This window comes from Artibeus jamaicensis, unplaced genomic scaffold (genome assembly GCF_021234435.1).
Source record: "Artibeus jamaicensis isolate MK-2021 breed Jamaican fruit bat unplaced genomic scaffold, CSHL_Jam_final contig_519, whole genome shotgun sequence".
Lineage (NCBI taxonomy): Eukaryota > Metazoa > Chordata > Mammalia > Chiroptera > Phyllostomidae > Artibeus > Artibeus jamaicensis.
This window is the reverse complement of record NW_026521871.1, coordinates 22,674,306-22,688,022: the sequence shown is the minus strand read 5'-3', so window position 1 is coordinate 22,688,022 and position 13,717 is coordinate 22,674,306. Positions and strand designations below refer to the sequence as shown.

At 42.3% G+C, this 13,717-nt stretch overlaps 1 pseudogene; it reads left to right on the top strand.

The window, feature by feature from the left end:
- The first annotated feature begins 1,622 nt into the window (after positions 1-1,622).
- On the top strand, positions 1,623-2,669 carry LOC119044791 (calponin-2-like; annotated as a pseudogene).
- The last annotated feature ends 11,048 nt before the right edge of the window (positions 2,670-13,717 follow it).

The following is a 13,717-nucleotide window of genomic DNA, read 5'->3' as shown; positions in this document are numbered from 1 at the left end:
CTGCCAATAGCAACCAAGGCTCAATTACAAGAAAAGGGGGTACTCAGTCCACAAAAAGGCACATCTTGAGTACCCAACTTGGGTAATAGAGGAGGCTATGCTACTGGACCCTCCAGGACAACAACTACATTAGGCCACACTAACAAAACAGAGTTAAAGCAGCTCAACCTAATACATAAAAACACATGGAGGCTGCCAAAACAAAGAGAAAAAGAAACATGGCCCAAATGAAAGAACAGATCAAAACTCCAGAAAAAGAACTAAACAAAATGGAGATAAGCAATCTATCAGATGCAAAGTTCAAAACACTGGTTATAAGGATGCTGAAGGAACTTAGTGAGGACCACAACAGCATAAAAGAGATCCAGTCAGAAACAAAATATACACTAATTAAAATAAAGAACAATTTGCAGGGAAACACAATAGAGTGGATGAAGCCAAGAATCAAATTAATAATTTGGAACATAAGGAAGAAAACAAAACAAAACAAAACAAAACCCAAAACCCCCAAACCCCACAATCAATCAGAACTACAAGAAGAATAGAGAATCTAAAAACTGAGGATAGTATAAGAAGCCTCTGGGACAATTTCAAGCATTCCAACATTTGCATTATAGGGGTGCCAGAAGAAAAAGAGAAAGAGCAAGAAATTGGAAATCTATCTGAAAAAATAATGAAAGAAAACTTTCCTAATTTGGTGAAAGAAATGGACATGCAAGTCCAAGTAGCACGGAGAGTCCCAAACAAGATGGATGCAAAGAGGCCCACTCCAAGACATATCATAATTAAAATGCGAAAGGTTAAAGATAAAGAGAGAATCTTAAAAGTAGCAAGAAAAAAGCAGTTAGTTACTTACAAGGGAATTCCCATAAGACTGTCAGCTGATTTCTCAAAAGAAACTTTGCAGGCTAGAAGGAATTGGCAAGAAATATTCAAAGTCATGAAAAGTAGGAACATACAGCCAAGATTGCTCTACCCAGAAAAGATGTCATTTAGAATCAAAGGGCAAATAAAAAGATTCCTAGACAAGAAAAAATACTAAAGCAGTTCATTGTCACCAAACCATTATTATATGAAATGTTAAAGGGACTTATTTAGGAAAAAGAAGATCAAAACTATGAACAATAAAATGGCAAAGAAAAAAAACAACCCCAAATCTATTAATGATTGAATCTAAAAAACAAACTAAGCAAACAAGAAGAAACAGAGACAGAATGATGGATACAAAGTGTTTTGATGGTTGCCAAATGGGAGCAGACATGGGGGAATGGGTGAAGAGGTGAGGGGATTAAGAAATACAAATAGGTAGTTACAGAATAGAAATGGGGATGTACAGTATCGGAAATGGAGTAGCCAAAGAACTTATTTGCACGACCCATGGACATGAACACTGGTATGGGGGTTGCCTGAGGGAGTGGAGAGGGAACGTCAGGACAACTGTAATGGCGTAACCAATAAAATTAATTAAAACAATAAAAAATTAAAATCTGGACAAAAGTCATTAATAAGCATTCCCCAGGAGAATAAAACTTTAATGTGCAATAATGCTGTGAAAACATCTTCATCTTAGCCCCAGCCATCACACCCAGCAGGCGGCCTGTCCCTCTGTCACTGCCGCTGAAATGAGTTCCACCCAGTTCAACAAGGCGCCCTCAGATGGGCTTTCAGCCAAGGTCAAGAAACGGCTCCTATCCAAACATGACCCTCAGAAGGAGGCAGAACTCCACAGCTGGACTGAGGCACTCACAGGCCTGTCTATCATTTCTGACTTCCAGAAGGGTCAGAAGGGCAGCATTATCCTTTGCACACTCATGAGTGAGCTGCAGCCAAGCTCTGTCACTAAGATCAACTGTTCCATGCAAAACTGGCACCAGCCAGAAAACCTCTCCAATTTCATCAAGGCCACGGTCAGCTATGGCATGAACTCCAGGGACCTGTTTGAGACCAATGACCTGTTTGAGAGTGGAAACATGGCATAGGTGCAGGTGTCTCTTCTGGCTCTGGCAGCAAAGGCCAAGACAAAGGGGCTGCAGAGTGGTGTGGACATTGGAATTAAGTACTCAGAAAAGCAGGAGTGGAACTTTGATGATGCCACCATGAAGGCCAGTGAGTGCATCATTGGGCTCCAGATGAGCACCAACAAGTGTGCCAGCCAATCAGGCATGATGGCATATGGCATGAGAAAACAGCTGTATGACCCCTAGTACCATATCCTGCCACCCATGGACCACTCAACCATCAGCCTCCAAATGGGTACTAACAGGTGTGCCAGCCAGGTGGGTATGACGGCTTCCAGCACCCGGTGGCACATCAATGACACCAAGTTGGAGACTCACAACTGTGACAATTCCTTCATGTCTCTGCAGATGGGCTACATGCAAGGCGTCAAAGTGGCCAGGTCTTTGGCTTGGGCCAGCCAGAAGTACTGCCCAATACAACCCCAAGTACTGCCCTCAAGGCCCAGTGGCCAAAGGGCTCCAGAGTCAGCAGGTGACTACCCAAGCCTAGGGAAGGCCCCAGAGTACCCCTCCTACTACCAAAAAGATGCAGGCTACTTAGGCTCCTTTGTGGGGTGTCTTCCTATATCATTACCCCATCTAGGATTTCAGGATTTTCTGTCTTCACCTTGTTTTTCTATGTTTCAAGTGCTTCCAGCTGAGGGCCTATGAAGGCCAGATCCAGCTGCTTATGGGGTAGGGGGTCCCTGCCAGGGCACATCCAGATAGCAAATTTCCCAGCAGGCTTTGGGCCAAGCTGTAGGGGGAGAGGAAACCTGTGCAGGGAGGGAAATTGGCCCCAATGGCTTCCAGTTGCTTCTGTGCCTCTTCCCTTTTCTCTGCTGATGAGTTTGTGGTTTCTGTACCCACAGAAGTTTCAGGCACTTTTAACAAAAGTAATTTGTTGGGGGGGATGGTGGAGGGTGGGAGTGCTGAGAAGAAAGTCCTCTGGGAGAGGGCCAGACTAGTCCCCAGATATTTTAGGCATCATGAGAGACTGGATTCTCTCTCCAGGACCCTCCCAGAGGCCCCGTGAGGAAACCAAGGCCCAGACAGGACAGTGGAGTTCTGAATGGTTGAGGCGAAGACAGGCCTCCTGCTGCCATATTAATCCTTTCTCCCCCATGAAGTACTGCACAGGGACCACCATCAGGAGGCCCTCTCTGGGACCAACCCCACCCAGCAGCCCTGGGAACAAGAGATACTGTGAAATACCAACTGTGGATCAAAGGCAGTAAAAACCTTTTCAACAAAAACAGCTAAAAAGTTCTTAATAGTAATAAAGGACCTGCAAAATAAAAGCATGATGTTATTTTATGACCACCAAAAAGGCAAAAATGAATAAATCAGACAATGTCAAAGAGATGTAGAACAAAGGAATTCTTATGCACTCCAGGTGGGAGTGTAAAGTGGTATCATATGACAGTTTTGAAAGCCTTTTGCACTCTATTATGAAGTTGAAGATGCTTATACCATGTAAGCTGGCACTTCCACTCCTGGGTGTATACCTCAGAGAAACCTTGGCTCATATGTTCCTGGAGTCATGCACAAGAATGTTCATAGCAGCCTGGTTGCAATAGCAAAACACTGAAAACATTCTGCGTGTCCAAGGACAGGAGAATGGAGAAATTCACATCATTGAAAATGAATGAACCATATGATCAGTGTGGCTCAATCTCAGGAATTTGATTTTGAATAAAAAGAAATCCACAGAAGCATATGTATAGTGTGATTGTTTATATAAAGGTCTAAAACCTACAAAGCTCAAACAAATTTGTTGAGGCATGTATTCAAATAATAAAGAAAAACAAGGGACTGATAAGCACCAAATTCTGGATGGCGGTTGCGTCTAGCAGGAGAAAGCAGGCTAGTGTAGGACAGAGAAAAGACCCACAGGAGGCTTGGAAGGAAGTGATGCTCTATTTCTTCAAGCAGCTGCTAGGTCAAATGATTTAATTTTTTGTCTTTTATATATCACTGCATAAAAAATTACCCCCAAGAATTAAGAACTTAAAGCAACAATTCACTTATCTCATAGCGTCTGTGGCTCTGAGTCCTCCAACTCAGAGACTCTCAGAAGCTGCCAGTTGTTCCCTGGGGCTGCAGTCAATGCAAAGCTCAACCAGGGAAGGATCTTCCCCCAAGCTCGTTCATACGGACGTCCCCAGGGTTCTGAAGCTCTCCTGCAGTGTTGGGCTGAAGGCCTCAGATCCTTGACAGCTCTTGGCTAAAGGCTGCCCTCAGTTCCTTGCCCTCGGGGGTCTCCATAGTGCAGTTCACAACATGGCAGACAGCTTCATCAAAGTGAGCGGAAGCACAGGAGTTGAGCAAGAAGGAAGTCAGAGTCTTGATGAACTAATCTCGAAAGTGACAGCTTATTACCTTTGCCATATTCTATTCGTTAGAAACAAGGCACAGATCTAGCCCATGCTTTAAGGGTTGGGGGGTGAGGAATTACACAGGAGTGTGAACACCAGGAGGCAAGAATCACTTGGCACCCTACTTAAAATCTGCCTACTACGTATATTGGGGGGGGGGGGGGTTCTCTTATTAAATATTCCCTAATAAAAATCCCTATGGCTACTTCTCAGGAGCTTCAGGATCAAAATAGCTGCCTTACTAAGAAGACTCCTTTCATGGCTTGGCCTTTTCTGCCCTCCAACTGTCCCTCCCTTCACTATCCCTCCTATCAGACCGATTGACTTGATTTTGTCAAACGGGCCCTATGCTCTCAAGCCTCTAAGCATTTTCCTACACTGTTCCTCCAGGTAGGGTGTCTTCTCCTCGTTGATCTTCTCTGCTCGATTACTAATACACATCACCTGCCCCCAAAGCCACCTGTGCTCCTGCTCCTTGTCTTCCGGCCCCCAGGCCCAGGTTGGGTTCTGCTGATCTCACGGCAGGTTGGGTAGCATGGGCTTTTACTCTGTGGAACTCTGGGAACACCAGAGGGCAGGGCACTACCTCCCAGGAGGCACCCCACAGGAGATCGTGCTGAGGGAAAAAGAGGTGTTGATGAACAGTACAGCAAGGGACTACACGGAGTCTGTGAAGAGCCTTCTAACAGCTCAGGTGGGCATTGAGGCCAAAGAAGTTAAAAAGGGTCAGTTTTAAGAGCTTCCAAATTTCAGATTAGGGATTGTACACTTGTGTTGCTTAAAATATCCAGCACTACTTTAAGAAGAGATTTTTTGAAACTAAAGTTTCTTTTTATTTTAAAGTATATTTTATTGATTATAATATTAGAGTTCTCCCATTTTTTCTCTCCTTTATCCTCCTCCACCCTGTCACCCACCTGCCACCAGCATTCCATAGCACCCCATGCCCCTTGGTTCATGTCTGTGGGTCACCAGGGTTGTGGGGCCTGGTGTGGGGCTGGGACTCCTCATTCCCCAGGTACTCCTCAAAATTTTTAGCCACCACACGTGAATATGGGACCAGCATGATGCGCGCCTCCAACCCTACCACCAGTCTGGATGTGTGCTTTCTTTAGTTCTGTGGTTGTCAAGACTTCCATTCAACTTGATTTCTGATGGTTCTCGGTGATGGCTGTTCTATATTTCACTTGTAATTTTGATGTCGTTGTGCAAGAAGGCAAGCCGTCTTTACCTATGCCCCCTTCTTGACGGGAAGCAAGTCCACCATCTGGGTTTTGGGGGTCTGAGAGTTTAGGAACTACTGCAGAATAATCTTTGATTTGGTGCCCATGGAAGTGGGTTTTGGGGCCTTTGGAGGGGGGCTGTAGCACTGGCTCCCCTTGGAGTACAAACTCTGGGTCCCCCTGTTCCTTCTTCTGCTGTGGCTTCAGATTTAGTAAGATACTTGGAAAGCTGCTTCGGGTGGCCCACAAGTCCATATGAAGTCTCTGGTTGTCTGGCCTCTGGTCCATGTATGGCTCAGAATCCTGCCTGTGTGGCCGCTGCCCAGGCCTGGGCTCTCCTTTCTGCTGTCTGTCTTCTCAAGTTTTCTACCATGATTGTGGCCTGGTTCCCCCTTGTTAAAGGTGCTGTCCTTGTTGCCTCCAACAGCTCCTTCAGCTCAGATATCATTGCATCCTTCTCCAGGAGCTGACTCCCTTGTTTGGGAGCTAGTTGTTGTCTCTTCAGGAGGATCTCACTATAGCTGTTCTGCAGATTTCCACCTTTGGTGGCTGGGTTTGCCAGACTGACTCCAGATTCATCCTGGACAGGTAAATCATCCTGGAAAACCACCAGCCTGGGTGTGTCTACTCCTTTTCTTGGCTCTGTTGCTTCCCCTGTCTTTTCTGCCACCTCCATTGCAGCCTTTGATGATTTCTCTGCAACCAAAATATTTACTGCAGGCTGATATGATGATGAACTCAGTGTCTCCTTCAAACTGGCTGCTGGAGTCTGAGTCTTCATTTTCCAGGTCACTGGGAGTGACAGGTGACAAAGAGGTGGTGTCAGGGGCCCACTAGTTGCTCATTCGACGAACCCTTCTGGCCCGTGTTCCAGATGTTGGTGGTCTGGTCACAATCTGATTCTGCCTTGCTCTCCAGAATTCCTGTTCCTGTTGGTTGTTTAGCAGTGTGGCCCTCTCACAGGTGGGCTTGAGTGGCACCACGCTGTGGGTTGGGTCCCCAAGAGGCACCTGGGTCACAGATGGCATGCTGGTCTCCAGTGGCACTATTCCTGGTAGTGCTGGTGTAGATGGTGGTGTTCTTGGTGGTGTTGGAGTAAATGGTGGTGGTCTGGGTGGTGCTGGTCTAAATGGTGCCAGTCTAAATGTTATTGGTCTGGATGGTGTCGGCCTAGACGTCAGTCTAAATGGTGTTAGTCTGGGTAGTGTCGATCTAAGTGGTGTCAGTCTGAATGGTATTAGTCTGTGAAGTGTTGGTCTAAATGGTGTCAGTCTAAATGGTGCTGGTCTTTGTGGTATCGTTCTAAATGGTGTCAGACTAAATGGTGCTTGTCTGGGTGGTGTCAGTAGTACCAGTGCCGATGGTGTTGGTCTGGGTGGTGCCAGTGTAGATGGTGTTGGTCTGGGTGGTGCTGGTCTAAACAGTGGTGGCCTGGGTGGTGCCAGTGTAGATGGTGTTGGTCTGGGTGGTGCCAGTGTAGATGGTGTTGGTCTGGGCAGTGAAGCCCTGGCACACTGCTCTCCAGAAGTCCTGATACCTGCTCCATTGATGTTCACAGGTGTCATCAGGAGGCTCTCACCTACTACAAGGAGCTTTGGCCCCTTGCAGCCCTGCTACCCTGGTTGCAGCTCTCCACTATTGTCCTGGGTTGGCTCCTAGGAACGGTGGTCACTGAAAAATATTGCCACATCTCTTCACTCTCTCCTCTCTTATCTCCTTCCCAGCTGGAAATGAGAAACCTTGTATACTGGCCTCTCTTTTTACAGCCAGGGCTTCATTGTGACCCGGCTCCATTTTGACCCAGGCAGAGGGGCAGAGCCAGCTGAACTCACAAGTCAGCCTTGGCCCAGGGTGTGTGTTAGTGTTGGGGGCATTTTTCTTGAAACAATACATATTCTGAAGTTCCTATGGTGGGTTTGGTGCTGTTATAGTCAGCTCCCATAGCTGGGCCTTGAGTTCCGCACTCACCTGCAGCTCTAGTGGGTGCTGGACTCCAACTCACCATTGGACTTTATAATCTTTTCACTGGATCTTAGCTTTCTCATGCTTGGTCTCATTTTAGCTTTCTTCTCCCCATCTATAGTAGCATATTCAATGGCTTTCCACACCACCCAGATGTTCTCTTCACTGTATACTATATATTTATTTATTTTCAGTGTTTCTTTTTTCTTTTTTAAAATATATTTTATTGATTATGCTATTAAAGTTGTCCCTAATTATTTCCCCTTAGCCCCTTCCTCACTGTACCCTCCATTCCCTCGGACAATCCCCCCACTTAATTTATGTCCACATGTCATTTATATAATTTCTTTGCCTTCTGCATTTCCCATACTATTCTTAACCTCTCCCTGTCTATTTTGTACCTTCCAATTATGCTTCTTATTCCCTGTATCTTTTCCCCAGTTTCCTCGACCCCATCCCTTCCCTGCTGGTAACCCTCCATTTAATCTCTATTTCTGTGATTCTACTTCTCTTTTACTTATTTGCTTAGTTTGTTTTTGTTTTTAGGTCCAGTTATTGATAGTTGTGAGTTTGTTGTCATTTTACTTTTCATAGTTTTGATCTTTTCTTAGATAAGTCCCTTTAACATTTCATATAATAAGGTCTTGGTGATGTACTCCTTTAACATTACATTGTCTGGGAAGCACTTATATCTGCCCTCCCATTCTATTGATAGCTTCGCTGGGTAGAGCAATCTTGACTGTATGTCCCTGGTTTTCATGACTTTGAATACTTATTTCGAGCCCCTTCTTGCCTGCCAAGTACCTTTTGAGAAATCTGCTGATAGTCTTACAGGAACTCCTTTGTAGCTAACTCTTTCCTTTTCTCTTACTGCTTTTAAGAATCTCTTGTTATCTTTAATCTTGGGTAATGGAATTATGATGTGCCTTGGTGTGTGACACTTCAAGTTCAACTTGTCTGTGATTGTCTGAGCTTCCTGGACTTCCTGGAAGTCCATTTTCTTTGCCAGATTGCGGAAGTTTTTCTTCATTATTCTTTCAAATAAATTTTCAATTTATTTTTTTCATCTTCTCCTTCTGACACCCTTATGATTCAGATGTTGGAACATTTTAAGTTGTCCCAGAGGTTCCTCAGCCTTTCCTCATTTTTTTTTTTGAATTCTTGTTTCTTCTGTTATAGTTGAATGTATATTTCTTCCTTCTGTTCCAAATTGTTCATTTGAGCCCCAGTTTCCTTCGCTTCACTGTTGGTTCCCTGTATATTTTTTTTATTTCACTTTGCATAGCCTTCACTTCTTCCTTTATTTTTCATCTGTACTCAGTCATTTCTGTGAGCATCCTGATTACCAGTGTTTTGAACTCTGCATCTGGTAGGTTGTCTATCTCCTTGTGACTTAGCTCTTTTTTGTGGAGTTTTGATCTATTCTTTCATTTGGGCTATATTTTTTGTTACGGTGCACCTGTTATGTTGTAACCATACTTTTAATTTTTTAGATGAATGCCAAATTCTACCATATTAGGAAGAAATGAAGCTACAAGTTTTTCTGGCATACAGTTTTTATCAATAGACACCATGACATTTCAATCAATAATAATTCAAGAAAGAATTGTTATTGCTAATGTTCTTCACAAATTAGTGCTTTGTTTAAGGCTTAAATGAAACCAGCTACAGTTTTACTTTCTGTGGGTTTTTTTAAATTCAAAGACCTTTGCCCCCCCATTCAGTGTACCACCAAAGGCCATATCACCTACCCCTAGGCTGGCAGCAGGTCACAGTGAAAAGATCATTGGTCTAGAAATCAAACATTCGTCCTGAATTGCCCGTGTCTTTCACTGGTTCTTTAGACTGAAATGGGGTCTTCCCACCCTGGCTGGTGTGGCTCAGTGGACTGAGTGCCAGCTGGCAGACAGAAAGGAAAGGTTGCTGGTTTGGGAGCAAGTGAGAGGCAACCAACTGAAGTTTCTCCCCTCTCTTTCTTCTGCCCTTCCCTTCTCTATAAAAATAAATACATCTTTAAACAGGACATTCCCTTTATTTAGACTTAGTTTCTCGCAGGGGCTGAATAAAGATGCTTCTTTATAAATACAGAATTCTATGATTCTTCAAAGCTCTTCGTGTGTTACCTACATATGTTGGACAATATGACATTAACTCCTCCAAAGTTACACATATATACATCACAGCCTTATAAAGTGAATTCTCCTCATCTAGATCTTGGTACGATTTCTAGAAAGAACAGAAAATAGTTCATATTTAAAGCAATTAATACCTTAATAATTAGAATATCCTTAACAGCATATAAACTCTTATCCCTTTCTCTCCACAGGAGAAATGTAAAGTTGACCATACTTCTTGCCCTTGAAATTTGCTCCTATTTCTGACTGCTTATTTTATTAGATAGTAAATATGAAGTTACAAATATCAGTGAAATAGTCATTGCCAACATTTTCTTTCAAAACTACAACTTCCCAAACATAGTTCCTTCACTCCCAGGTATACAAACCTGTACAGTTGCCTTCTGGGATTCCCACTTGTGTTGTCATCCCGGGGTCAAGAAGCCACAGCTGGTTTTTACTTTCAGGGTCACTAGCATCTAAGAGGTACGCGTAATCATTTTATTTACAATTAGAACCATAGACAGCGCCTTCTTGGAGACACCACCTTCTTGGAGACACTACTGGTGTCACAAAAGTTTCTGGAGTCCTATTCCTCCCCCTTATCCCCCCAAAAACAAAACAGACAAATTAACAAAGGACAGCTGATCCCAGGACTTCCAGGGATAAGACAAATCAGGAATCCCTGAAAGATTAGATGAAAACATTCAGGAGCCAGGCCCCCCAGAGGAAGAGTCTGGGCTAAAGGAGAGAGTTTGAGTTGGGCATCTAGAGGGAGAGGGAGCTGGGCTAGATCAACAGGGGCCATAAGAAGCACAGCTCCAAGGCCATGGTGTTGTAGGAATAGCACCTGGAGGGAAGGCTGAGTCTGAGATACCTCTTCTGATGCGTAACTGGGATTAGAGGGTCTGAAGTACCTGGGAAAGCCCACCCACTCACCCACCAGTCCAGGCTGAAGAAAACTGTCCTCAGAGGAGTCTCCTGCCAGTAGGCTCCCAGGTCTCCCGCAGACTGAAAGTAAGCATGAGCTTACAAATAAAGATCACACAACAGAAAAAAAGAGCTGCAATGTGAGAATCAGCGGGTAAGAGAAAAAGATTTAAAATGAAAGAATTGCAGATATTGAAACTCTTTGACCTACTAGAAAATAGCTACATGAAATTTGCAAAAGAAAAGTGCAATTACAATAAGTATATAGTAAAACTATGAGAAATAAACAGCTAGACTTAAAAATATAATTTATAGAAATAAAAAATAATTGATATTATATGTGCTGAAATTTGAAGGCTCAATAAATGTCAATAAATAAATGATAGAAAGAAAACACAGAGGTCAGGGAATGGGACTGAAGGTTCCAAACCTTTCATCAGACCTTTGTCTTTCTGGCCACTAGTCCCCATCCCAAATCTCTCTAGGGGCCGGAGCTGGGACATCGAGTTAGCCTACAGACACTATGGTTACTCTGGAGATTGTAAGGACCTGTGTGCCAGAAACCAGGGACAATGACCAACATTTTATTAATTTTTTTATTATTTAACATTTCTTTTCAGCCTGATGTTGTCTTAAAGGGATGGTTCTAATTCATGTACACCTGTTGTGATGATATGATTAAGCGGGGCACCACTTTACATCTTGAAAGTGAGGCCTTCAGGTATTTTGATTCTAAACATGCAAGAGTATTGTTTTCAGCACATTAACTGATTGAGTTATCAGAAATCACACTCCATTTTACATATTTGACATAAATGGGGATAGAGTCCATTTTTCCAGAAAGTTATTTTTAAAACAATTAAGCTGAAACTGAAAGATTTTATCCTTCCCCCAAAACAGGATCCACAATATTCCTGATATTTCTTAGTTCTCTGAAGTCAAAAGCAATAATTTGCAGATATAAACTTGAATCAAAGGAGCTTTGTAAAAGGGTCTTTGCAGATGTGATTAAGGTATGGATTTTGAAATGAGAAGATTATTTGCAATTATCAAAGTGAGCCTATACTTATCACATAAACTCTTAAAGTTAGACAACCTTTCCCAACTGAGGTTAGAGAGAGGTGATCACAGATAAAGAGGCAGGAGAAAGAAGGCAGGACAGAGCGAGCCATCGCTGGCTTTACAGACAAAAGGGCCTACAAACCAAGAATGCAGGTGAGCTCTAGAAGCTGAGAACCACCACCAGTGCACAGCCAGCCAACAAGTAAATGGGGATTTGGTTCTGCAAGTATAAGGAAATGAATTCTCTAACCAAACTGAAGAAGCAAGGAGATAAGATTCTTGCCTAGAGCCTCTATAAAGGAACACAGCCTGCAGAGACTTTAATTTTAACTCAGTGAGACCTGGGATAGACTTATGACCTACAGAAATAAGAGGTAAAGTGTGTGTGAACCACTAAGTTGGGGGCCATTTGTAATGACCACAATAGGAAAATTAATATAAGACCTTGGGATAGCAAAGCAACTTTGTCAACGTCACACAACTTTTAGGAATGACACCGGGACTGAAACACTGATTCCATTTGTTACTGACTTACTCTTAGTGAAATTGGAATATACCTATATTTTTCTGGCAATAAATATTTACTGCTTCTTAATAGACATTTAGCAAATTAACAGATGTTCTGAAAGATACCAATAATAATGGTGTTATTAAATTAATGCCAATTAGTTTTCAAGGAAAAGAATAAGAACTTTTTTTATTTTGGCTTAGAGGGATGAAAAGAACTTCCCCATTTTGTTTCACACATATCACTTAAGAAATGTTCATTTTATTGGCAACAGAACATATGTTGATTAGGGAAATATAAATCAAAACCACAATGAGCTATCACTTCATGCCTGTCAAAATAGGTATTATCAAAAAGACAACAAATAAGTATTGGCAAAGAGTGGAGAAAAGGGAACCCTGATGGACTATTAGTGAATTTCTAAATTAGACACAATATGGAGATTCCTTGAAAATGAAAAATAGGACTATCGTGTGACCTAGAAATTCCACTCTGGGTACTTATTCAAAGAAAATTAAAACAATAACTTGAAAATATATATAACCCCATATTTATTGCAGAATTGTTCACAATAGCCAAGATATGGAAGCAACTTAGGTACATTGATAGATGGATGAATAAAAAAGATGCAGTATGTATATATACAATGGAATATTACTGAGCCATAGAAAGAATGAAATCTTGCCATTTGCAACAATATGGATGTGCCCAGAGAATATTATGCTAAGTGAATTACATCAAAGAAAGACAAATATCATGTTCATTTATATGAGAATCTAAAACTCAAAACAAGCAAACAAAAGAGAAACAAACTCACTGATACAGAGAGCAAATTGATGGTTACTAGGAAAGGCAAAGGGGATTAAGGAGTACATTTGTAGCACTAATGGTAAAATAAGTCTTGGGGATGTAATGTACAGCATAGGGAATATCGCCATTACTACTGTAGTTATATACAGTGAGACACATGGTAACTGATCTTACTGTGGTGATGACTTTGTAAGGTATAGAAATATTGAATCACTGTGATGTATACTTGAAACTAATAAAATACTGCATGTCAACTATGATGTGTTTTTAAAAGGTTATCTGTTGCATTTGCTAAAATTTTAAGAGCAGCAGGTCAGGTTCCCTAGAGAGTGCAGGCTGGAACTCAACATAAGGTATTGCTTTATTAGTTTATAAGTTATATATTTTAAACTCTTATAAGAAATCAAGAAAATATATGGGTTTTTTTAAACCAAGAGATTGCAGAATTTTTAAGTAGCCCTTATAGGACATATTAAAGTTGGAAAGCCAGCAAATTATAATGACAATGAACTTGGAGTTGGAAGCAAAAGGTTTCTCGTGGAGTAGCCTCAGGCGAAAATCTTTCCAAGTCTCAATATTTTCATCTGCAAACTAGTGGAGAACCACATCTGCTCCTGTCTGCATGCCATGTTGTTTTAAGAACCAAATGATATAATAGAGATGAGAGTGATGTGAAAAGAGATCACAGGTGTTCAGGACAAGGAGCCAGAGAGCTGTCACTTTCCCACCTGCC